A 24,196-nucleotide genomic window follows, 5' to 3' on the forward strand; every position below is an offset into this window, starting at 1 on the left:
AATTTTCTTCCTGCCCTGGAAGGGTCTCCTGGCTTTTGAGAGCGCGGTTCGATGAGGGTCAGACCCACCAAAACCGAGCCTGAATTCTGGAGCAGGTGCCCCTCGCGGGGACAGCCCGTGGGCCCTTTCCTGCCCCAGCTTGGCTATGGAGGCGGGCAGGGGGAACCTCCCCCCACTCGCCGGTGGAAACTGTTCACCTGGGCCCAGGGGTGCAGGCTTGGCACAGCGGCCCCTGCCCTGGGGCTGCCCCTCTGCCCCTCTGTCAGTGGGGGCCACCTGCTGGGGGGGGGCAGCAGAGGGCTGGCCGCCTGTCGGGTCTGAGCGAGCTCTGGCTGGACTCCGAGCCTGGTGCTCCACATTTCGTTCCCTGTGGGGTGGGGGGGACAGGCGCCCTTCTCTGGGGGTGTTTGGAGGCTCAGCCACGTGCCCACCCCGTTCCCCGTGGCTTTGGCGGTTTGGAGGAGGAGGTTCCTGTGGCCGCATCCTGAGCTGGGGTCTTCCCTGGGCTCACCCCCCCATCCCACCTCTGCTCTCACTTCACACCTGGAACTTGCACTGGCTCGTTCTGACTGTCTCCCCTCCCCACTGGCCGGGCCTCGGCCTCACTCCTTTGCTGCAGGGTGCAGCCTCTGCCCCTCTGCCCACTGTCCTTCACTGGTGGCTGGATTCCGGCTTCCCGGAGCCCGGTGGGCTCTTCGTCCCCCCCCCATACACACACACACCTGCCCAGCTCCGGTGTGGGTGTCGGAGTGGAAAGCCTGGCCACTGGGCGGCACAGGCAAGACCCCAAGCTAGGCATCAGGTCTGGGTTGGGCTTCAGTTCCTGGGGGGTCTTGGAGCTGGCCACGTGCTGGGGGAGGGTCAGTTTCCACCCTCCCCCTCCCCAGGCGGGACCTCAGCACTGCCCTTTGATCTCTGACCTGCGGAGCCAAAACCAGGGAGGGAAGGGGGTTCAAGCTCCTGTGTGCGTATTCTGAGGCTCCCGATGGCTAAGGAAGGAAGGTCCTCCCAGGAAATCCAGGGGTAGGTGGGGGCCCCTTAACCGGTAGGTTCCTGCGGGTGGCAGGAAGGAGTGACCATCTCCACACCCAGAGGCTCCTTCCTGCAGAGACCCAGCGCCAGGTCACTGCTGTGGGTGGCCAGTGGGGTAGGGCCTCCCTGAGCCTGAGGGCGGGAAGGCAGCCTGGCCATGCTGAGCTAGCAGAGGATATGAGTGGGGGTGATGGCTCAGAGTGGGGGTGATGGGGTGGAAAGAGGAGGGGACAGGCAGGGGGACCCCACGAGGGAGTGAAGGAATGAGGGGGTGCAGGTAGGGACAGGGACCCCTGGTGGGCCCCACTCAAAGCCCTGGAGGCGGGGGCTGTGTGCAGGTGTCCCCACACCTCTCCCTCCCTGGGGCCCTGGGGCTGGAGGGACCCCATCCTGGCACCCAGGGGGGCGGCCCAGGGGATGGCCCGGATTTACAGGGGCCTCTGACAACCCAAACCCTTAGTGCCCCCATGACTGCCGGCTCTGGGGCCTCCCGTCCCAGTGGCTCTGGGAAGGGGCTTCCGCAGCTCTCCACACCCCTGCCCCTCCCCGGGTGTTCCACACCCCCACCCCTCCCTGGGAGTCTGCAGAGGCCCTGCCCAACGACCCCCCTCCTCCTCGGAGATAATTTGGCTAATGAACTCATTAAAGGGCCCCTGACGGCCACTGCCGCCCTCCCCGCAGCCATCTGGGAAATCCCGTGAAAAGCACAGCCCGGGCATCTGTCGCAGGGGGCTCTGGGTGCCCGGCCCCTGCATTACAGTGATTGCCCCCAACAGGTGGCCCTGGGCCGAGCAGGGAGGGCACTGGGGAGGGCCGTCCCCGCCTGGCCTTGGGGAGGGAGGGAGCCGGGCCGGGCGGGCGTGCTCCCTGCCTGCTCCCAGCCTGAGCCCTCTGCACCCCACTTGGGGCCCCGGCCTGAGCAGCGCAGCCGCCGGGGCGCCCGGCCAAGCCGATTGCCAAAAGCACAGATTACACTGCGACATTCTGTAAATGAGATAATGATACATAAAGCCCGTGATGGATGGGCCGCGCCCGCGATGCCTTCTCTAAATTAGCCGCCCGCATCGACTGCTAATAACGGCGACTTTATGAAAGCAATTTCAGTGCGGGGACGGCGCGAGGGGCCCCTTCCCCTAATCAGCCCGCCGGTTAATGGATGAGAGGGTCAGGCTGAGAATTATTGACACGCCGGTGCCCTTAACCTGTTTCCCAATAAAGCTGATTAGTTTTTGTCAATTCATCAGCGACCCACTCTTGCTGGAACTGCATCAAAGCCTTATTTGCTCAGGGGAAATCAACAAGTCACACGTCAGCTGTGGGCCAGGAGGGTCTGGGGCCCCGGGGCACCCCCGGGCTTCACCCCCCCCAGAGGGCTCTAGACGCTGACAGGGGGGAATCCCCAGTGGGTGGGCGAGGGGGGTGTGGTGGGTCCGAGACCCCTCTCGGGAACTCTGGGGCCTTGAGCAGACTGAGTGGGGGGGGGGGTCTGTGGGGTCCGCATCTCTGGGTGCACAGAGGGTGTCCCCAAAGTGCCTGGTCCAAGACCACCAGCCCTCTGAGATGGAAGGGGGGTCCGGGCAGAGAGCATGGGGTGCTGGCACCTACAGGTGGGGTGTTCAGTCCCTCTGCACCCCAGGGTCCCTGGGGGCGGGGGCCAGGCCCAGGGGTACGCCCTGGGGGGCCACCTAGCTCTGTCCCTTTAAGGCCTGGCCACTGGACCTGTGGGCCCATCCCCCCTCAATTTAATTTCATTAAAACAGAGCATGAATATTTCTATTAAACCTAAAATGAAATATGAAGCCATTTAGACTCTGCCTGTACCAATCACCCAGATTTATGACTTTTATTCATCACATCAAGAGCTTGGAAAAATGAATTTTCTTCACCCAGGAAGGAAATAAAACCTCAAGCGTGGTCATTTCCAGAAAGCTGTTAATTTGACCGTGTGGTAATTACTTTCACAATTAACTAAAATACAAATCAACTTGACAAATTGGGCTAGTTTATATATTAATTAGTCTGCTTAAATTTATTCATTATGAAAAGACAATTTAAGGGGACCCGCGGTGTCTGTTTTATTGCAATAAATTATTGAAAATAAGAAATGGGCCTAATAAAATATCTGAATATTTAGGAATATCGGATTCGCAGGGGGGGGTCCCTTAGCCACAGTCTCATTTTCCGATTAGCAATTTGTTGGGACGTATCAGGGAACCCCGGGCCCTGGCTATGCAGAATTCCCTGACCCGGCCGGCCGGGCGGCCGGGGAGGCGGGTTTGGGGGCCGAGCCGGCAGGGCCTGGTCTGCGCCCCCCGCGCCCCGCCGGGCTGATTTAATAGAATGTCGATAGAGCCATCGGGCGCCTTTTAGCTTGTGATCTTTATAAATGTCCCTCTATTAAATTAGAAAATGATTCTCTCCTCGTTTAATTGTATTCTTTCGTTTCTTATTTCCAATTAATTAGTCCTATCGACGTTGCAATATTTTAAGTGACTGGAGTCGGTTTCCAGTTAGAATATATGGGTCAGCACCGGCGCTTCCAGCCGCGAGCGGGCCGGGCCGGCGGCTTTTAACGCGCGCGCCTCATCCGTCTTCGCGGGGCCCCTGCGCCCGCCCGGGTCCCCCCCCCTCACGGTCCCCGCGCCCACCCGTCCTCCTGGGGTCGGTCCCGCGACCTTCTACCCCCCCCTTGGGGTTCTCAGGGCCTTCCACCCCCCACCCCCCCCCCGCGGATGATGGTGGTCCCCCGGACCAGACCCCTCCTTGCCCTGCTCCTTGAGGGGTCCCTCTCCGTGGGGACCTGGGCTGCGGGGAGGGAGCCTCAGGCCCCAGCTAAGGGTGGGCTCATTCCGGAGGGAAGTTGATGGACACAGGGCCTCCCTGGGGACAGCAGCTGGTGAGGACCTCAGGGCTGGGCCTTGGGGTGGGGACACTGAGCGGGACCTTCGGCTTGGGGGCACCACACACCCCCGCGACCCCCCCTCCAGTCCCCAACCTTGCCCCCCACTTCCTCCTGAAAGTCTCTGAGCAAAAGGGAAGTGGAGACCTGGGGGGCCTCACTGCATGGGGCAGAGGTGGGGCTTTCTGGCATGGGAGAGGGGGGTGGGGCTGGGGGTCCCAGGCAGGCCCCCAGGGGGGTGAGGGGCTGAGAACTGTGGTCCCCCAGACCCCTCCTCCAAGTCCTTCCTGCTGAATCCACCCCTCCCACACACCCCTGCCTCACCCCACACACCCCTGCCTCATCCCTCCCCCCACACCCGTCTCATCTCTTCCCCACACACCCCTGCCTCATCCCTCCCACACACACCCCTGCCTCATCCCTCCCACACACACCCCTGCCTCACCCCACACACCCCTGCCTCATCCCTTCCACACACCCCTGCCTAGTCCCTTCCCCACACACCCCTGCCTCACCCCTCCCACACACACCCCTGCTTCCTCCCTCCCCCACACACCCCTGCCTCATCCCTCCTCTCACTGCACTGTTCTCCCGCCTGGCCTGCCCAGGACCACCTCTGACATGGTCCCCTGCTGGAGGCTGGGGTGCTGGGGTACTCAGAACTGGCCCCTCCTGGAAGAGAAACTCCCCTCCTAAACCGGCCATGAAGCCGTGGAGCTTGAGCACCTGCCAGAGGCCACCCACAGGGAGGAGGAGCGCAGCCACAGGGGCTCCCCGGGCCTCAGTGTCCCCACGCACGCTGGGGCCTGGGCTCAGTGACTCAGCGGCCCCAGAGGAGCCCTCCCGCCCCCCGGCCGGCAGACGCATGCTCGGCCGTGCACGCACCCCTGGCTGTTTGCTCCATCTCCCAGAGACTCAATTTCCCCTCCGTGAAAAATGTGTTCTTGCCATTCTCACCGTTATTAGGAGGCTCGTAAAATAGCCCAACGTAAGGGAGTTTTAGAATGGAGGCATAATTGACATGGAACATGATGTTAGTGTCTGGTGTCCCACGTAATGGTTTGGTATTTGTATATAATATGAAATTATCACCTCAATAACTCTAGTTAATATCTGCCACCAGCAGTTATCATTTTTTCTTGGGAGCACTTTTAAGACCTACTCTCTACAAACTTTCAGAAGCACATTCCAAGGGCTTCGGAGATGGTACTGGGCACCGAGGCAGAGACGGCCCAACGGCCGCAGGCACTTCCCCGCACATGGCCAGTCCCAGGCGGCAACTCAGGCCCCAACGTGGTCCTACAGGGCCCACCCGGAGTGATTCCTAAATCTGCCAGATGTGTCCTGAGCACCCCTGGGTCCCCCCAAACCAAGGCCAAACAGAAATACACCAAACACAGTGAACGAATTGTGTGGAATTCAAATTGTCTACTGTTGCCTTTTCAGCAGATCTGAGTGTTGGGGTAAAATCCCAAATAATAATGGTGGGTCTGGTGTCAAAATACTGAATGTGATCAAAGTAGAGAGAGAGTAATGTGGAGATCATCCACCCCACAGGTAGGGGGGGGGTGTGGGAGGGGGGTCTACTGGGACTTTTGGTGGTGGAGAATGGGCACTGGTGAAGGTACGGGTGTTTCATTGTATGACCGAGACTTAGACCCGAAAGCTTTGTAACTGCTCTCATGGTGATTCAATAAATAAAATTATAAAACAGTCACGGTCACGGTCCTCCCGTTGTTCATCGATTTGCTCGAGCGGGCCCAGTAACATTGTGAGACTTGTTACTGTGTCTGGCATATCGAATACGTCACGGGGAGCTTGCCAGGCTTTACAGTGCGGGCGAGATGCTCTCGGTAGCTTGCCGGGCTCTCCGAGCGGGGCGGAGGAATCGAACTCGGGTCGGCCATCTTGGCTGAGTGTAAGGCAAACGCCCTACCCGCTGTGCTATCACTCCAGTCCTAAAATTATAAAAAAAAAAAAAATACAAAAAAAAAGTAAGGTGGAGTTCATGCCCAATTCAATCAGCTAAACAGTGGCTGAATAAATAGCAGTACTCCTACATTAAAAAAAAAAGAATTGTGTGTAATTCAGTCATATTGACTTTTTATCTTTTTATCTGCTTGTTTGGGGACCACACCCAGAGATGCTCAGGGCTTAGACCTGGCTCTGCTCAGGGGTCATTTCTGGTGGGGCTTGGGGGACCACATGGGCGTGCGTCCGCCTCGTGCAAGGCAAGTGCAGGACCGCCCTCCGGTCCCCAGCTTCACTCTGCCAGAGCAGGGACTGGGCAGTCGGAAGGGGACAGAGAGCACCAAGAGGCCCTCGAGGGGGACCACTCAGTGGAAATCGAAAGGATCCAGCCACGCCCAGGGAGGACAAGTGAGCCGGGGACAGGGATGGAGCAGCCTCCTGGCTGGCCCGGCTGGCCTGGGCGGGGGCTGGGGGGGTGCCGAGCAGGTGGGGGGGTGGGGCCCCGCTTTCTCTCCGTGGAATGCTGCCAGCGCAGACGGGCTCGCGTTTGCTGGTGTGCATTAAAGTACCGTGAATCATTGACAAGAAACCAAACAACGCTGGGTCTGTAGGATAATTTGAACCCATATTGCTCCAAGTAAAATCAAATTAGAAGGTTTCCCCCAATTAGATAGTGCAAACGCTCACACGAGCCCGGCCAGCCAGGTGGGGGGTGTGCGGAGGGCCCCGCCTGACACCTCGCCCGCAAGGAGACGCCCCGCACGCAGCTCAGCCCCCGGGTTGCGTCAACATTCCCCTCCAGATAATAAATATGAGCGCAGCACACACACTGCTTTTAATTGCATCGATAAACTGGGATTAACCCCCAAGCCAGCCTTCACTATTGCAATTAAATGTCCTCAAATAAATTGTTTCCTCAATAAACAAATGGAAGGGGCTGTGTTTGCCCTGAATAATAACAGGTGTAATATTTTACCGGCGAAAGTTAAGCATTAAGTGGAATCACTTGCTGGCTCTGATTTATTCCCTGAGATCGGAAAGTCATTTTTCATCCGTCAGGTGCCGCTTTGGTACTGTATAAACAGCTAATAATGCACTAAATCAACCTCACACGACCTTGCGTTTCACCCAGAGCCACTGGAGCCCAGACACCTGACTTGGGGGTTCTGGGGTGCGTCTTGGGCTGCCTTTGCCTCTGGGTGTGAAACTTAGAAGCTGCGAATGCCCAGGAGCCGTCAAACAGCCCGGGGAGCCTGGAGGCCGGTGGGGGGAGGCCTGCCCCTGGCTCTGGGCACCCGCTGGCCTCTCCCCCTCAGGAGGGGCCCTGCTACTGCACTCCACACCCCCGACAGCCCCGGGCCCCATCCCTGTCGCGGGTCCCCGGGGAGACTCGTGTGTGGGGGGCTAGTGGCTCTTTCACTACTGGTGGGGTGGGGTTGGCACGTGCACACACACACGTACATGCAGGCACAAGTGCACGCACACGGCACATACGGGCGCTCATGCTCACAAATGCACACACCACACTCACATGCAGGCATCCATAGACGTGCTCGCGTGCACACGTTCACACACACATTCACATACATGTGTGAACACACACACACCTGTGCACACACACCACACCCATGCACACACACACACCAAACTTGCATGCAGATACGTACCTTCACACCATACGCACGCACACCACACTCACTGCACATACGCGCACACACCGTGCTCACATGAACACCGCCCTGGCATGTACACACAGATACACCACACTCGCACACACACATACACAGACATGAACACACCACACTGGCCCACACCCCCCCCACACACACACACCGTGCCGGCCCGTCCAGTGCCCTGGCCTCAAGAGGAAGCAGCATTTATGGTCGTTGTTCTCACTCGGGCCACACCCGGCGGTGCCCGGGGTTAGTTATGGCGGTGCTCAGGGATGAGTCTCGGCCGTGCCCCAGGGCCTTAGGCCGTGCCCCAGGGCCTTAGATGGGTTGTGGGGTCCAGTCAGGCTCGACCGCATGTGAGTGTCACCTTAGCCCTGTACTCTCTCTGACCCACAAACTAGTATGGAAAACAGGAAAACGAGGCGTTGCTTTTGGGAAAGGAGCTGCCAACGCGGGCTGCACCCCCTGGCCGGACTGAGGCGATGCCCCTCGGACCCCCGGGCGGCTGCGGGTTGGGAAACTCCTCAGTGCACTGCAGCCCCACACCTGGCTCCCAGGTCCCACGCCCAGAGAAGGGATGTGGCGTGCGGAGTGGCCCGCAGTGCCCCTGGCCTGGCGCCCGCCCCGGCCACCCTGGTGTGGCTCTGGGGGGGGGGGGCTGCAGAGGTGCAACCTGGCCTCGCACACTCGGAGCTGTTGAGCCCGGCATTCTCAGCCACGAGCCTGGCTCCGAGGGCTGGATGGAAAGGGGTGGTCAGGCCTGCGGATTGGGCTAAATAATTAAATTAGTAGCGATGATTTAGTTTGATCACAGGCCTTCTGATGATTTACAGCGCTGATACCATCTGTTTTGCCAGCTGACAGGGTCTGAGAAGACCCCGGGCCCAGCAACTCCTCCGCCCTCGCTCACCCCTGCATCTCAGATTTATGCGTGATCTCTACAGCGTTAGAGAAGGAAAAGGAAAAAAAAAGATGCAAACAGCCTCATTTACTGATGTGCAAGAAAACCTTACGCAATGTTCCCCAAAGCATGAATTTTCCTTGATGAGTCCCTCCGCCAGGCGGAGATGGATCAGCAGTGTGTCGTGGCCTTGTATAAGCCACGCAGACGGCGGCACCGGGCCGGGACAGCCTGCCCTGGGGACAGCACGGCCAGGTCAGCGGACTGAATGAATTTGCTTGTGCTCTCAGCCAGGGTCCTTATCTTATCTGGAAGAGGGGGGAACACCTGTCCCCTTAACAAGAATGTGGGAACTTGGATAAAAGTCACATCCGGAGAATGTGCAGAAGGACATGCTGATGTGCGGTGTTGGGGGGGGGGGTCAGTACACACACACACACGGACAGACAGGGTGTGTGGGTCTAGGACACACACACACAGACATGACACAGGGGGTGTGCGCGTCTAGGAAACACACACACACGGACACATGGGGTGTGCTGGCTTAGGACACACACACATGGGTCTAGGACACACATACACACACAAGAACACACAGCCACCTAAGCCACACACACACACACACACACAGACGGCACATGGGGTGTGCAGGTCTAGGAAATACACACACACTGCAGGTGCACTGGGATTGTGGGTTTAGGACACACACACACACACACTTGCACAGGGTGTGTGGGATAGGACACACCTGAGTCCTGCGTCTCTGCAGCCCAGGAGCCTTGGGGCTCCGAAGGATTTGGTGTCGCTGCCTTAGACACCAGAGGAGCCCGGCAGGGACTGACCTGTGGCCCCAGAGGCTGGGAGCGGACTGTGGGGGGACACTGAGGCAGGGAGACCCCTGGGCAGCAGGGATCCTGAGGGGTCGCTCTGCACACAGGCAGGGAGACGCTGGGTCTGGTGACCAGGCCGAGCAGAGTCCTGGCCCTGGGCAAACCCTTAAGGCCCTCCTGCCAGCCGCCCTTGGCCAATCGGGCCTCAGCCAGCTCTCAGCACGTGCCCAGAGTCCTGCCACAGGGACTGTCCCGCTGGCCCTGCTGCGGCCAACCTCCGGCTGGCTGGCCGAGGGGCCTGCAGACCTCAGCCTCCTGGCCGGCAGGGCCCAGGCTGGGGGCAGGCCAGACCGGGCCTCCCTAGAGGGGTTCCTCTGCGCCAACTGCAACGGACTCAACGGTGTCTGTGAAAACTTGATTCCCAGAGATTCCTCTGTTCCCTCTCCCTGCTTTTCTTTGACTGACTCGTTTTTCAAATAATAGTTTATGAAAACAAAACCGAAAAGCCCCTTCGAAGCTCTCGATGGGGATGCAGCCTCAGAGAGCTTTGCAATTCCTGCATCCTGCATCTGGATTTATATATTACCTTCTGTTGACACTACTTTTTGATTAATATTGTGTATAACGTTCCTTAATGCATCAGCAGAATTAATTATGCAGGAACATTCAGGCGCACGAACATTATATTGATGAAATGACGTTTTATTGACAAAATGACAGTTTAATACTGAGCTTTCCTGAAGTTGTATATCTAATCCGTGGCCTCTGTGCTGGGCACGGGGGCTGCGTGTGCCCCTGGGGGGAGCGGGGCTGGGGCTGGCGTGCGAGGGGGCTGACCAACACGGCCCGGAGCCACGCGGCCCCAGCAGGACGGTGGTCTGGGCAGGCGGACGGGCGAGTGCCGGGCAGCACTGAGCGTCCCTCTGTCCTCCTCACACCGCACCTCTGCCACAGAGCCCGGCCCGGCCTGCGTCTCCGCTTCCGCCCTCACTCACCCCTGTTCTGGACAGATGGGACCCAGCCCCGGGGTGGGAGGTGGGGATGGAGAACATCGACGAGATGGGCTGGGGCGACCACGTGGCAGCACGGCGGGTGTGGACGCAAAGGAGGGGCGCCATGTCCACAGGCTGGCTGGGCAGTGCAAGCACCATCTGCACCTGAAACCCAGCGCCCCGGAGCGGGGAGCCTTACGAGCCGCGAGCAGACCGAAATGGGGGTGCGGGTCCTGAGCCTCTTCGGAAAGACTCACGGTGGATATTGGGACTCAGGGCGTGTGTCTGGGAGCATGAATGTGAGTGTGTTAGTGTGGATGTGAGTGTGAGCACGTGTGGGTGTGGTGTGGGTCTGTGTGAGTATGGGTGTGAATGTGAGTGTGGGTCTGAGAGTGGGAGAATGTGAGTGTGGGTCTGGGAGTCCGACTGTGAATACGAGTGTTGATGTGTGTGAATGACCGCGTAAGGGTGCGATGGTGAGTGTGACTCAATCTGTGTGAAGCTGAGCGTCAGTGTGTGTGAATGATGGTGTGAGGTGTGTTAGTGTGAGTGTGTGAATGTGACCATGTGAATGAGTGTGACTGTGTGCCAGCGTGTGAACATGTGATTTGTGACTGTGTCAATGTGTGACTGCGTGACTGTGTTAGTGTGTGACTGAGTGTGACGGTGTCAGTGTGAGTGCATGAGTGTGACTGTGAATGTGACTGTGTGGCTGAGTGTGACTGTGTCTGTGTGTAGCTGTGTTGCGTGTGACTTTGTCGGTGTGTCAGTGTGACTGCAGGATGAGCGTTAGTGTGTGAGCCTCTCCCAGGCACAGTTCTGACCCTCCCGCCCATGGTCGTACCCGCGTGTCCCTCCCTGGGGAGCCCCTTTTGCCCCTCAGCTCTCTCGAGTGCTGCCCAGAGACGAGGAGGCGGGAAGGCTGCTCTGGGTGGTGGGTGCTCAGATGGGGGGCTCAGCCAAGTCACCGGGCTCCAAGGAAAGTCAGGAGCAGGGGGACATGCGGTCACTCCAGTTGCTCAGGAAGAGGATCCCTCTCCCATGTCCCTGCCCTGTCTGCTGGGGACCCCCAGCATGGACCCCAGAGCTCACAGTGGGTGCAGTTCCCAGGGCTCTGGCCCCAGACCTTGTTTCAGAGTCATATTGAGTGTGAGAGACCGGGGAGCCTGTGCCACCTGTCACTGGACGGAGTCACCAGACCCTGCTCCCGGGCACCTTCCCTAGGCCCCGGGGGACTCAGCCCCCATCAGGTCCCTGAGAAGCAACTGGAAGGTACCCCCAGCCCCCACGCCGCACGATGCCAGAAGGCTTCCTGCTCCCAGAGGGGGCGGCCTGAGCTGCCTGCCAGCCTCCAAGGTCAGCCGCTCCAGGACACGCACTTGGAAGGGAAACCGCTGATGCACTGGCCTCCTCGTCTCCATTTGCAAATGAACAGGAGTGATTTCTCCACTTACCCTTGGTGGGACGTTCTGTCAACACGAAAGCTGCCCCAATTTCAGCTCCATCAGGCCAACATGAGAAATGGCCGCGGAGACTTCTGGGTGGGCGCCCAGGCCAGAGTCCTCCGGGCGCTGGCACGGGGAGGGTTTGGGGGGCAGCACGCTGTGGTGCCCTGGGCTGGGCACTCTCACGGCTTCCCTGTCTGCGCAGACACTCGGGGAGACGCCGTGGAGCCCTGGGGCTGGACACACCAGGGGAAATCTGGCCTCAAGAGGCCCCGAACTTCAATCACTGCCTCGGCTGGGACCCCCACAAGGGAGTTCCAGGACAAACACATGGTCCGAGGACATGGGTCAGAGATGAGATGTCTTGGCCCTGGCAGACGCAGGTCCAGAAGCGTCCAGCAGAAAGCCAGGCCCCGTCCCTGGTCCCCTCCCTCTCACGCTGGCCCGGTCCCGGCTGGCCTTCTTTCAGTCCAGGGCACCGGGCTGCCCTCCTGAGCACGGCCAGGCAGATCAGGGCCTCCCCCTCCCTCGCCTCCTCTCCAGGAACCCCATGGCCACAGCTCCACTTGGGGTTCACCCCAAAACAGCTTCCTTTTTCCTCTGCTCATTGTCTTTTATACGCTTTTTCCTAGGAAATTTCTTCATTTTCAAGCTTCTTGTTTTTGCTTTTTCCTTCCATTCTCAATATCGAAGAGCACTTTGGGGGGAGGGCAGGGCACAGCCTGCAGTGCCCAGGGCTCACTCTTGGCTCTGCACTCAGGGATCACTCCTGGTGGGCTCAGGAGACCATATGGGGCACCCAGGATCGAACCCAGGGAGGTGAATGTCCATCCTCCCTGCTGTACTATCCCTTTGGCTCCTTAGACTACTTTCTTATCCGTGAGTTGGTCCTTGCTTTGAAAGAATCTGCGAGGCAGAGACAGCCCAGCAGAAAAGGCGTTTGCCTTGCACACAGCCAAGCACCTTCAAGCCTGAGTCCTGCACAGACGCTCCCTGAGCACCAAGCCCGGAGTATGCCCTGAGCACCGCTGGGTGTGGCTCCTCCATCCCCCCAGAAATCCCCATTCCGCTGTCTCAGGAAAACTGTGTATTTCCTTACCATTTGCTGCAGATGTTGCTGACGCGGGGTTTTCTTCTGTTTTTCCTCCTGTGACATCCCAGTTCCTGCACGTCGATCCAGCCTGTGCTCGGTGGTGGGATCTTCCCTCAGGTGCTGTGCCCTCTCTGCCACATTCGAGAATGAGGGTCTGGATTTGGGGGGGGGGTGTTGCAGCCTGTGTGTGGGCTGCGGGGCAGGGGGGAGGGATGAAGTGGGTGGAGCAAGGGTAGACTCGCGTGAAGCGAAGGGGGGCGACAGTAAGAACGGAGTAAGAGTGCCTTAAGATGGAGTAAGGATGGGCATGGGGAAGGGTGGGCTGTTGATGGAACAAAGGCAGATTCAGGGAGCAAGAAGGGCAAAGAAGGACAGGAAAGCCCAAGCAAGGATGAAGGGAAACCGAGAACAAATGAGGTAGCGATGGCGTAAAGAAGAGCGGGAATGAATGGGATAAGGAGCATCAAGGCGGAGGAGGGGCGGAGTGAGGATGCAATAAAGACAGAATGAGGATGAAGTGGTGATGAAATACCGGAGTAAAGGTGGGGTAGGGTGGAGTCAAGGAGGAGGGTGGCATGAAGGAGTACGGAGAGCGCAAAGGGGGGACACAGTGAAAGTGGCCTCACGGTGGGGCAATGAAATACAGTGGAACGAACACGGATAAGGACGGAGTAAGTGGAGACGATGGCGCAGGATGGAGCAAGGGCGGAGTAAGGCGTAGTGCCAAGGTGCACCATAGTACCATGGATGCAGCGAGGGAGGAAGGAGCTGGCAGTGCAGAGCGGCACAGGCTCTTCCTGCGCTGGACAAAGGGGTTGAGTCGCCCACGGAGGCGGGCACAGAAGTCAGTGTCGGGAAGGGTTAACGGGGAAAGCCGGGACACCCAGTGGGAAGGCCTCCCGGGAGCCTGGAAGGGTCCTCTCCCAAGCCCTCTCCCAGCCCAGCAGCCGTCTGACTGTCCACGCTCTGAGGGCAGGGCCTGGGCACGCGTGAGGGGCCTCTTCCAGGTCAGCAAGAAGGGAAGCTGCTGGGGACCGAGAGGGCAGCCGACCAGGGCATCCTGGCACCCTGCTGAGGACGTGGGGCGCAGGGAAGCCCGACCTCAGGTCCCCACGCTGGGGCCCCAGGTTTCAGTTGAGCTCCCCCTTCCCTCCCCACCTCACCATCCTCTGCTAGTCCTGGCACCCCACCCCCACCCTGTAGGCGGCGGGCCAGCAGGAGGAAGGTGGGCCCCAAGGATGCAGCCCCTAGAACCATCAGGCCCCCAAGCCTGAAAGCAGGCGCCGCCCCCGGCGCTCCCAGGAGGCTCTCGTCCCGCCCCTGCACTTCCGGGGAGGTAAGTGAACCTTGGTTCAACCTTGCGCGCAGCTCCTAAGTGGCCGTTTCATTTCAGACATTGAACTAAAAGCTCTTTCCCCAGAACCGACTCCTGCAGGCAGGCTGCCAGCAATTAATGAAAGATGATCAAATAATAAAAGAAGTAATACATTAACTCTACTATCCGGGCACATTTGGGCAGTGCTTGCCACGAGAGCCTCTTTCTGGGCAGCGGGGGAGGAGCTGCTCCAGGCCCCGCTTGCAGCGCCTCTGTGTAGACGCCCCCAGTTGAGCACCCGAGCCCCCTGCCGGGGTGGGAGCTGGTGCAGCGCTCTGGGTGCGGCGGCCGCCCTCGGCTGGTCCGGAGGGTGCTGGAGGGGAGCAATCCCCCTCCCTGCCCTTCCCCGCCAGGCCACACGGCCAGCCTTGCTCTGACGGGACAGGCACGCCCCGTCCAGGTCCCCTCGTCGGGGAACAGCGGGCGCTGGCCACGCTGTGGCCGCCGAGCAACCCCAACCAAGGGGAAGCGACAGAGGCTCGGAAATAAACGACCCGGGGACACCTGTGTGCCACGAGACACTGCACCGGCCAATGGGATGAGAGTGGAAGGATGGAGGGACCCCTGGGAAAAACCTGCGTGTCATGTGACACAGTCCTGGCCAATGGGATGTGAGCTGAAATGTGGTGGCGCCTCCTGGGAAAGTTTCTGTGCCATGTGACACAGTCCTGACCAATGAGATGTGAGGAGTACTATGGTGGAGACTCCTGGGAAAGTTTCTCTGCCACGTGACACAGTCCAGACCAATGGGATGTGAATAGACATATAGAACTCGTGGGAAAGTTTCTGTGCCACGTGACACAGTCCTGACCAATGAGATGTGAGCAGTACTATGGTGGAGACTCCTGGGAAAGTTTCTCTGCCACGTGACACAGTCCAGACCAATGGGATGTGAATAGAAATATAGAACTCGTGGGAAAGTTTCTGTGCCATGTGACAAAGTCTTGACCAATGGGATGTAAATAAAAGCATGAAAACGCATGGGATAGTTTCTGTGCCATGAGACACAATCCTGACCAATGGGATGTGAGGAGGATACGGTAGGGCTCCTGGGAAAGTTTCTGTGCCATGTGACACTGTCTTGACCAATGGGATGTGAATAGAAGTATAAAACTCGTGGGAACGTTCCTGTGCCATGTGACACAGTCCTGACCAATGGGGTGTGAGGAGGATACAGTAGGGCTCCTGGGAACGTTTCTGTGCCAGGTGACACAGCCTTGACCAATGGGATGTTTCTATGCCACGTGACAGTCCTGACCAACGGGACGTGAGTGAAAGTATCAAGGCTCTACCGGGTGAGTCAGCCCTGCTCGGTGGGCGCGAATGGTAGTAGGGGCCCCTTGTCCAGGTTTCATGTGAAAATTGCGATCCGTTACCTAACCAAGGGAAGCCTGAAGCTGATTTCTGGCATATCTGAATAACAGAGGCAGTAGCAAAATGGCCGCGTTCTGGAAAAGTCCAGCCATCCGTGCTGCAGCGGGGCTGGGGGCGGGGCTCACTCCTCTGGGGATTGGCGGCAGATATTGGCAGGGAGGGTCCTCCGTCTCTGCCGGTGGACGCCACGGGCCAGGGCAGAGCTGTGGGTTAAGGGACAGTGGGAGGAAGGAAAAGGACTCAAGAGCTGGGTGGGTCTTGTCCAAGCCTTGGCCACCCCAGGGAGCAGGTTCAGCCGCCTGGGATCTTTCTGGCTCTCTTCTCAGGTATCCTCAGTCCCGGCTTGTTGTGCCTTCGCCCCGCTGCCCTGGGCCAGGTGCTGCTCTCAGGCCTTCTTGCCTCTTGCTCCGGCCTCTGGGCTTAAAGAGCTGCTCTGGGCCAACTCGGCTTCTTCTCTGCAGCTTCCCTTCTCACCTCGGGGCCTCTCGTCTGGTCAAGAGCAAAAGCAGGTCTGGGCGTGGAGAGGTGGAGGCTGGTAGAGAGGAGAGGTGCCCCCCCCCAGGTCAAGGTCAGGTGCCTGCAGGTCAGAGTCTCCTGAGCAGGCCTGGGAGCAAGAGCAGTCACTGATAGAAGGCTCTAGAAGGACCTGGCAAGAAAGCAAAGACCGGGGCTGGAGTGGTAGCACAGTGGGGAGGGCGTTTGCCTTGCACATGGCCAACCTGGGTTCAATCCCCAGCATCCCATATGGTCCCTCGAGCACCACCAGGAATAATTCCTGAGTTCAGAGCCAGGAGTAACCCCTGAGCACTGCCAGGTGTGACCCAAAAAGAAAAAAAAGCAAAGATCTTTGCAAATTCCAGAGGTCCTGTTACTCCTCCTGCTCCTCCTCCTCCAGGACCCTCTGGAAAGTTCTCTGCCTGTCTGCTGAGACCCAGGCTGGTCGCTAGCCCTGTGTTCCTGCCCCCCCTCTTGGCTCAGAACCCCACCGAGTCCCCTGGGGGCTGCGGAGGTAGTGAAATGGGCCGGGGGTAGGCTGTGTGCATCTATGGCCTTCCCTGACTCCAGGGAAGACGGGGTGCAGGAGAGAGCCGCAGTCTAAGTGGGGAAGCCCCGGGACAGTCCCTGGCCTGCACTCTGGTCTAGGCCGCAGGGAGCTTCTGTAGAGCCAGTGGCACCTGTGAGGGATTGGCGTTGCCCAGAGGATCAGCTGTGGGGCAGAGCAGTAGCACAGCAGGGACGGCACTTGCCTTCTGCGTGGCCGACTCTGGTTCAATCCCTGGCGCCACATACAGTCCCCGAGCCTGCCATGAATGATCCCTGAGCATAGAGGCAGGGATAAACCCTCAGCACCTCCGGGTGTGGCCCCCAAACAAACCAAAACAAGAATCAGCAGGCCTGGGGACTGGGGGTAGCTCAGTGGTGAGCGTTCGTCTTGCAAACATGGGGCCGCAAGTTCGATCCCGAGCACCACCCCAAAGAGCTGGGTGCAAGCCCAGAGGTGCAGCAGCGTAGTGTGTTCACTGCACTCAGGGCGGGGGCCTGAGTCCTAGTGTCCTCGTGGCAAGTAAGCGGAGGGGGGACGGGAGGGGGCGTGTGGACAGCGCTGACGCGTCCCCTCCAAGGAACCGTCTTCCCTTCTGTGGCGCCTCGCTGCCCGAATGTGCGTGCTGGTCCGACGCTCTAGGTTTCGCCTTAGACTTTTGCGAGGAGTTTTTCTTACGTATCCTTTCCTTTCTCTCTCATTTTGATCTTGGCGGAAACCCTCATAACCTTGTAATTTAAAGATTTCCTATTACTATGGAAATCAAGGAGCTTTGCCAGATTGGAACTGGAATGTCAATTAATTGTCAATTCATCACATTGGGTAATTGATTAATTGGCACAGTGTTAATCTCTAAATCAGTGGTAATAAATTACTTGGTTTTTAATCTTGACCTTCAGAGTGCTGGGACTCTCCAAATTGCCGCTGTTCCTGCAGGAAAATGACTAATGAGGCTACTTTCCTCTCATAATTTTTGTGGCTCCTAAAATTTTCACCTAATTGAGAATCCCAGGGTGCCGGGGGGGCAGCTTCCAAGTGCCCTGCGGCCCCCTGAGACGTGCGGGCGCGTCACTGCCTGGCTGGCACAGGAACCCGTTTCGGCTGGTCGTTTCCTTTTTTTTTTGGCAAACCTAATCACTTTAATATCACATAGGATTGATTTCATAGGTGTCCTGTTCATCATGAGATTTATAACTGAACTGGAAAGTATGTTTTCTTGCTGTGTCCCCACGTGGCAGGAGGCAGAGGGAGGGCGGGACTGTTCTTTTGGCTGTTCTGTTCTCCTGGGGTTCAACTCCCCGGATCCTGTCTTCTCCGGAGCGAGGTCACCTGGTGAGTGGGCACTCACGGCCCGCAGGGTGCAGGGATTCCCACCTCTGCTCACCTGTCTGCCCCCATGGGCTCGCAGTGAGTCCCCTGGCCCAGCCCTGACTGAGAGACGCGAGGCTTTGGGGACGTGGGTGTCGGGACTGGGACCTGCGTCCTGCCCAGTGACTCAGCACACACGGGCCACCAGCCTCCGCGGCATCAGCTGGCATTTCCACCCGTGTCCCACTCTCAATCGTGTTGACACGTTGCTCTAGAATTTTGCTGCCTCTTCCATTGCCAGAGGGCCCTAAAAACACCAAAGAAAAGGTTTTCTCTGCACATCAAGCACTTTCCAAACTTCTAGAAACTTTTGAAAGTTCTGGAATCGGTCCGGAGACCAAGGCTGTCAGAATAAAAGAAGGTTCGTGTTGGCCCTGAGCGCGGCACTGCATTGCCCGCGTGCTTCAGCCTCACGCAACGTGAGTGTCCCGGCCCGGGTCCGCCGTTCTGGTTCCAGTTCTGGTCCCGGAGGGTGAGGGTATGGGGCTTCTCTCCCTGGCGCTCAGGCTGGGCCTCTGGCTGCTGCTGGGGGCTTCTGTGGAGTTAATCGCCCTCCTGTGCTTCCCAGCCTTTCAGAGATGATCTCTTGAGACCCAGTGTCATGCACGCTGGAAGAATGTGCCGGAACATTCTTAACATCTTCACGTCTGATTCTTCCCTGGGTGTCAGGGAGGTCCTCGGGCGGCAGAGCGCGTGCTGGCGTCTTGTCCCTCGCCACCCTCTGTATGGGGCAGGGCCAGAGAGAGGCCTTCGCCCCTGTGCCATCAGCCAGCACTGAGGGTGGCTGGTAAGGCCGGACTGAGTTTGAACTCAGGACAGGCGGGTCCGATTGGGAATGGAGAGGTCCACTTGAGGACAGACGGGTCTGCTTGTCCCTCTGGGCATGGGCTTCTGAGTGGGCTCTTCTTGGTGTGCTCCCTGGCCCCGTCTCTGGTCACGCCCCGTGGGCAGACAGAGCTGGCAGCCGGGCTCCGGGGCCTCTGTCTGTCCCGTGACCATCCGTGGTCAGGGCGTTGCTGACGGTACTTTCCTTGCCTGGGGGCGGGGGGTGCCTCTGCTCACCAGGCCAGGCCTGGGAGTCACAGTTGGGAATCCCCCCACGGGAGCCAGCTGGCTGGATTCCGGGCCCCTCTCCAGGACCGAGCAGGCCCGAGTCTCTCTACCCTCGCAGACACTTCTGGGCCTGGAACCACGAGGGCGCGAGGAGGGAGGAGACGCGTAGGTGCTGGTGTGACGATGCAGGGCTCCCCGTGGGGCTTGAAGTTGGGGTCCAGAAGGAAGGGCAGCGAGGGGCACCCACGGCCCTGGAAAAGGGCAGGAAGCATTTGAGCTAAATCTGTCTTTTTACACCCAAAAATATAAAGCTGTCAATTTTCATTAAGAATGAAGCAAATGAAATCTAGTTGGTGCCAAATAATTAATGATGTTTAATAACCCTAATAAATTTGGATTTCATCAAAATCATGTTGCTTATCACTAGCGGTCACCAGCGAGCAGGGGGGTGGTGTGGGGGACCCCAGTGTGGGGGCCGTCGCTGGCGCCTTGCCAGCTCATCAGTCATCAGGAGCCCACGTGCCCCTGTGGCAGGCGGGTCCCGACAGCCGCTGCCCGTGCTGCGCGCGGTCCCCGAGCGGAGATGCTTCCTCGGGGGACTCAGCCTGGACTGGACGAAGGAGGCCGCCCTGGCTACTGGGCCCGGGGCTCGAGAGGGCACCCACAGCCATGTGTCTCAGCAGCAGGCTCAGCAGTGAGCACCTATTCTGGGAGCACCCAGGGTGATAGGGGTCATGGGGGGGCAGCTGTGATGTGGGGCAGGGTGAGTGGCCCAGGAGACAAGGCCGGCCTTGAGGGGGTGTGGAGACAGTCAGTGAGGCAGGGAAGGGAGGGGTCGCTGGCAGTCTCTTGGGGACAGCTGGGCCGAGATCTGGCGAGCGTGGCCGCCCATCCAGAGAGATGCCTCCGCCCTGCGCCACGCTCCAGCCCCAAGGAGTGTCCGAGTGGGGGGCTGGACCAGGGCACCCCCACCGTCCTCTCCACACACAACACGTGCTTCCTAAGGGGGGAGGAAGGGACAGACGCCCCTCGCAGCCTCCTGCGCTCAGAGGCTGGTCTGCGGGGCTGGGGGTCACAGCGGGATCCATGGCCCAGCGGAGGCATGGGGTCGGTCCTGGCATGTCAGGCAGCGTGCTGTGTGCAGTGTGTGTGTCGCGCGTTCTGTGTGCCGCATCATGTGTCAAGTGTGTCTTGCGCCATTTGTCTTGTATGCCACGTGTCGAGTGTCTCGTCATGTCAAGAGTTGTGTCTTGTGTCATCTACGCCGCAAGTGGTGTCTGTCGTGTGTTCGCAGTGCGTTGTGTGTATGTGCAGTGTGGTGTGTGTATTTGCAAGTATGTGCATGTGTGTGCATGTGCATGTTGTGTGCGTGTGTGTGCGCATGTGTGTGTGCAGTGTTGTGTGTGTGTGTGTGTGCGTGTGTGTGCTGTGCCTGGCTCGTGGTGGCAGGACCGGAGTGGCAGGCCTTGGCGGTGGGTGCTCGCTGCTGTCTGCAGGCAGCTGGGTGCACTGGAGATGAGAGGCTGTTTCAGCTCCCTGCGCGGCCGGGGCTGGTTTATGGGCTCTCACAAGGGCGTGATGGATGTGGTGGGGCTCCCGGAGAAGCTGGCGGTCTGGAGAATAATTCCTGAAAATGAAATTCTTTCCAGGGCCAGTGACCTGGGGGGCAGTGTGGACTCTACAGCCCTCTGCCTGCCATAGCTGCGGACACAATCCCTCCCCTCAGGGCACCGTGTTGGCGCTGGTGAAACCCTGCAGAGAGCTGCAGGAACTGCACAGAGCGAGTGGAGTCTGGCTTGCGCCGGCCAGGCCCTGACATCTCCTCATCTGGGGGACACTGGCCTTGGGGCTACAATGGCTGGAGCTGCCCAGAGACCTCAGGTGATGGAGGGACAACAGGCCCATAATGCTAGGCTGAGAGGTGCTGCATGCATAGTGACACCACCAGCACCATCACCACCATCACCATCACCGTCACCAGTCACCATTTGCAGTCGTCATGGGGGATGGTGACAGACCCTCCCAGGAAGTGTCAGGTACCGCCCCTACGGCTCGTGGGTCGTGGGCTCTCCCCGCACTTTGTGCAGCTTGTCTGTGAGCCGAGCTGACTCTACCTCACAGGCCTCATCCTGAACCCACCGCCCTCGCCTCCATGCTGGTTGGACGCTGCGCGATCAGCCTGGGGGCCACAGAAGTGAGGGCATGCCTCACTCCCCTCCCGGTCTTGCGCATAAGCCAACTCCCTGGCTCTGGGGGATCAAGGTCCCCTGCCCTTCCCTGACCCGACCCTGGGAGCCATGCTGCAGGGACTGCGGGGAGGCCAGGGAGCTCTGAACTTCCGTGTCCTCTGGAGAAGACCGGCAGGGGCTGCAGAGGCCAGGCTTGTTCTGTTTGCCAGGCGGAGGTGCCCGGCGACTGTGTGTTTTCACGGCCCTGATGGGCCTGTCCCTTTTCGCAGTGACCAGTCCAGATGTCAGGCTCATCAGGCTCACGGGCCCAGATGGGATGCAGGGATGGAACCAAGGTCGGCCACGTGCCAGGCAAACGCCCTCCCTGCTGTGCTCTCGCGGCGGGCCCTGTTTAGCTACAGCCCTGGAGAAGCTGCCCAGGACACGGCAGCCAGGAAGTCAGGCCCGCGGAGGCACAGGGGTTCAAGAAGGACACCCAGTGACGCTCAGGTACTCCTGGCTCTGCACTCAGAGGCCACCCCTGTGGGTTTGGGGAGTGTCCATGTAGGTGCCGGCGTCTCACCCAGCGCTCCCTCTCCTGTGTGCGTGGCCAAGTGTCTCCGATCTTCCGCATGAGGCTGTCTTGGAAGCAAGCTTAGAGATCGTGCAGGGGTTAAGGCACTTGCCTTGCCTGCAGCTCACCCTGGCTTGATCCCTGAGCACCGTTGGGGATGAGCCAAACCCCCACCTCCTCGAAAGAAACACGTTCGAGATCATCTGGGGTAATAAACAAGGCATTAAGGTATTAATGTAAAGGATGAGACTTGGAAAAGGGTCCACTGGGTAATTTTCTTGACTTTGCTGAGTTCAGATTTTCCGATCTGTGAGATGAGCAGTTGGACAAGATCCACGGTGCTCAACCAGAGTTCTCCTCAAATCCATCTCTTTAATATCTGTGTGTCAGTCTTTGTGCCTCGAAAAATACATCAAATATTCTAAAGTAATCACATTTACTCAGGAAAAATAGGATCATAAACCTACTTTCAAATTTAATTTGAAGGGTGAGCCACAGGTGCTCAAAGACGGTTGGTTGCTAGAGCAATATTCAGCAATCGCTCTGTCGTTGGAATTTTTTGGGGGAGGGAAGTTTCTCCATGCCAGGGTCCTGGGACCACCGGTGACTCAGCCCAGCTGCGAGGGCTGGTGGTCCAGCTGGAGCATATGAAACCGTCAGGCGTCCTGGCGTGTGTGGGGAGGGTGGGGTCCATGGGACCGAAACCGGGCCTGTGTCCTAGCTGCAGCCGTCTCCCAAACCTGCGTTTCGTGTGTGTGTGTGTGTGTGTGTGTGTGCAGGAGGGACTATAATGTCTAGATTCTAGGAGATGATTGCTTGTCGTTGGGAACCTTAAAGCTTAAATCTCCACTGCACATTAATTCTATCATTTTTTTATGACCAGGTCCCAAGGTTTACGCTCTCAGATAGATTGTAAAATTCAGTGTTGGTTTCAGTTTCTGGGGCCACCTCCCCACACGGGGATCTCCCTGCCCCTTACCCAGGGACTCATCCCGCCTTCCTCCTCGGAGAAGATGTTTTTGGGTGAAGTGACTGAGTCCGGCTTTGTTGATATGTACTTGCTAGATTTCAAGTTTTCTCTTTGTGGTAACAGATCGCAAGAGCAGAGAAGCAATTCTGCCCTAAAAGTTTACCTTAGATAGGGATCAGAAAGACAGTACAGTGGTAGGGCACTTGCCGTGCACACAACTGACCTGGGTTTGATTCCCAGCATCCCATATAGTCCTCCGAGCCCATCAGGAGTGATCCCTAAGTTCACAGCCAGGAGTAAGCCCTGAGCATCACTGGGTGTGAGCTCCTCACAAGAGTTTGCCTTAGGCGGGAGAGTACAGAGTTAAGGTGTCTGCCCATGTGTGGCAGCGTCTGACTCATCCCTGGCACCGTATCAGATCTCCCAAATCTGTACCATAGAAGCACCACCGGGAGGGATCCCTGAGTACTGGGGTGAACCCTGAGTACTGTCAGGTGTGACCCAAACATCCAAACCGAACCAAACAAAACCAAAAGCAGCTCCGAGCTGCCCCTCAAGAGACCGTCTTGCCCTCGGGGTGACTCCCCGTGTGTGGAGAGGGGTTCACTCTTTCAAAGGGCGTGGGGTGGCTAGGGCCACAGTGCCCTGAGGGCCCGGGGAGGGAGTGACCAGGCTGTGGACGGGCAGAGCCCCCACCGGCAGCTGAGCCCAGTGGCCTGGTGACCCTCTCACAGACTCGACTTGCACCCGGGCTGGTGGCTGATGGGCCGTGAGCACCCGCCTGGGGGCTCTGCGAGGTACAGCTCTGTGGCTCTGTGGCAGGGCCAGCCGGGCTTTGCTTTCCAGCTTGGACTGGGTCTCAGTGACCCAGCAGAGGCCTAACGGGGCTTTTCCAGGTCCTTCTGGATCTTTCTGAGCCTTCTCAGGCTCCCTGTACCCCAAACCCTGCTCCTCAGAGACCCCCCTGGAGGCAGAAGAGGCTCTTGGTGGGGTCAGGGTGTGTCTGCACTTCGGAAAGCGTGGGAACCCTGCCACGGTTTCCACGGGGAGGGCTGCTGCGGACAGGGTCCGAGGGCCTGAGGCGGCTGCGCGTGCCGAGGCCTGCCCTCCGTTCCTCTCAGGTGACTTTGAGCCCTCGACCAACCAAGTGCGTCCGGCCCTAACGTGGCGGCTGGAGATTCAGTGCTGGGCCCGGTGGGGGGGTGGGGTGGGGGGGGCGTCTCCTTGACCCTCCTGGCAGCGAAGCGCTGGCCGCGGAGCTCGGGACAGTCTGCAGCCCGGCCTCCCAGCCGCCCAGACTGCCTGCCAAGCCCGCCCTTAATTGCCTAACCTCTTTAAGTGATTAAAACGATGATGAGGACGAGGCAGCGTGACGCTGGCAGCAGCGGACATTAGCAGCGTATTATCAGCCCCGGACTTCGATATTATTGTCCAAC

The 24,196-nt window shown here is 58.8% G+C and overlaps 1 protein-coding gene across 1 annotated transcript in view; it reads right to left on the reverse strand.

The window, feature by feature from the left end:
- The window catches only part of LMBR1 (limb development membrane protein 1), a 232,682-nt gene that overhangs the window by 104,161 nt on the left and 104,325 nt on the right, over positions 1-24,196 (reverse strand). The window lies entirely within an intron of this gene.

This window comes from Sorex fumeus, unplaced genomic scaffold (genome assembly GCF_029834395.1).
Source record: "Sorex fumeus unplaced genomic scaffold, SorFum_2.1 ptg000107l, whole genome shotgun sequence".
Taxonomy (NCBI): Eukaryota; Metazoa; Chordata; class Mammalia; order Eulipotyphla; family Soricidae; genus Sorex; species Sorex fumeus.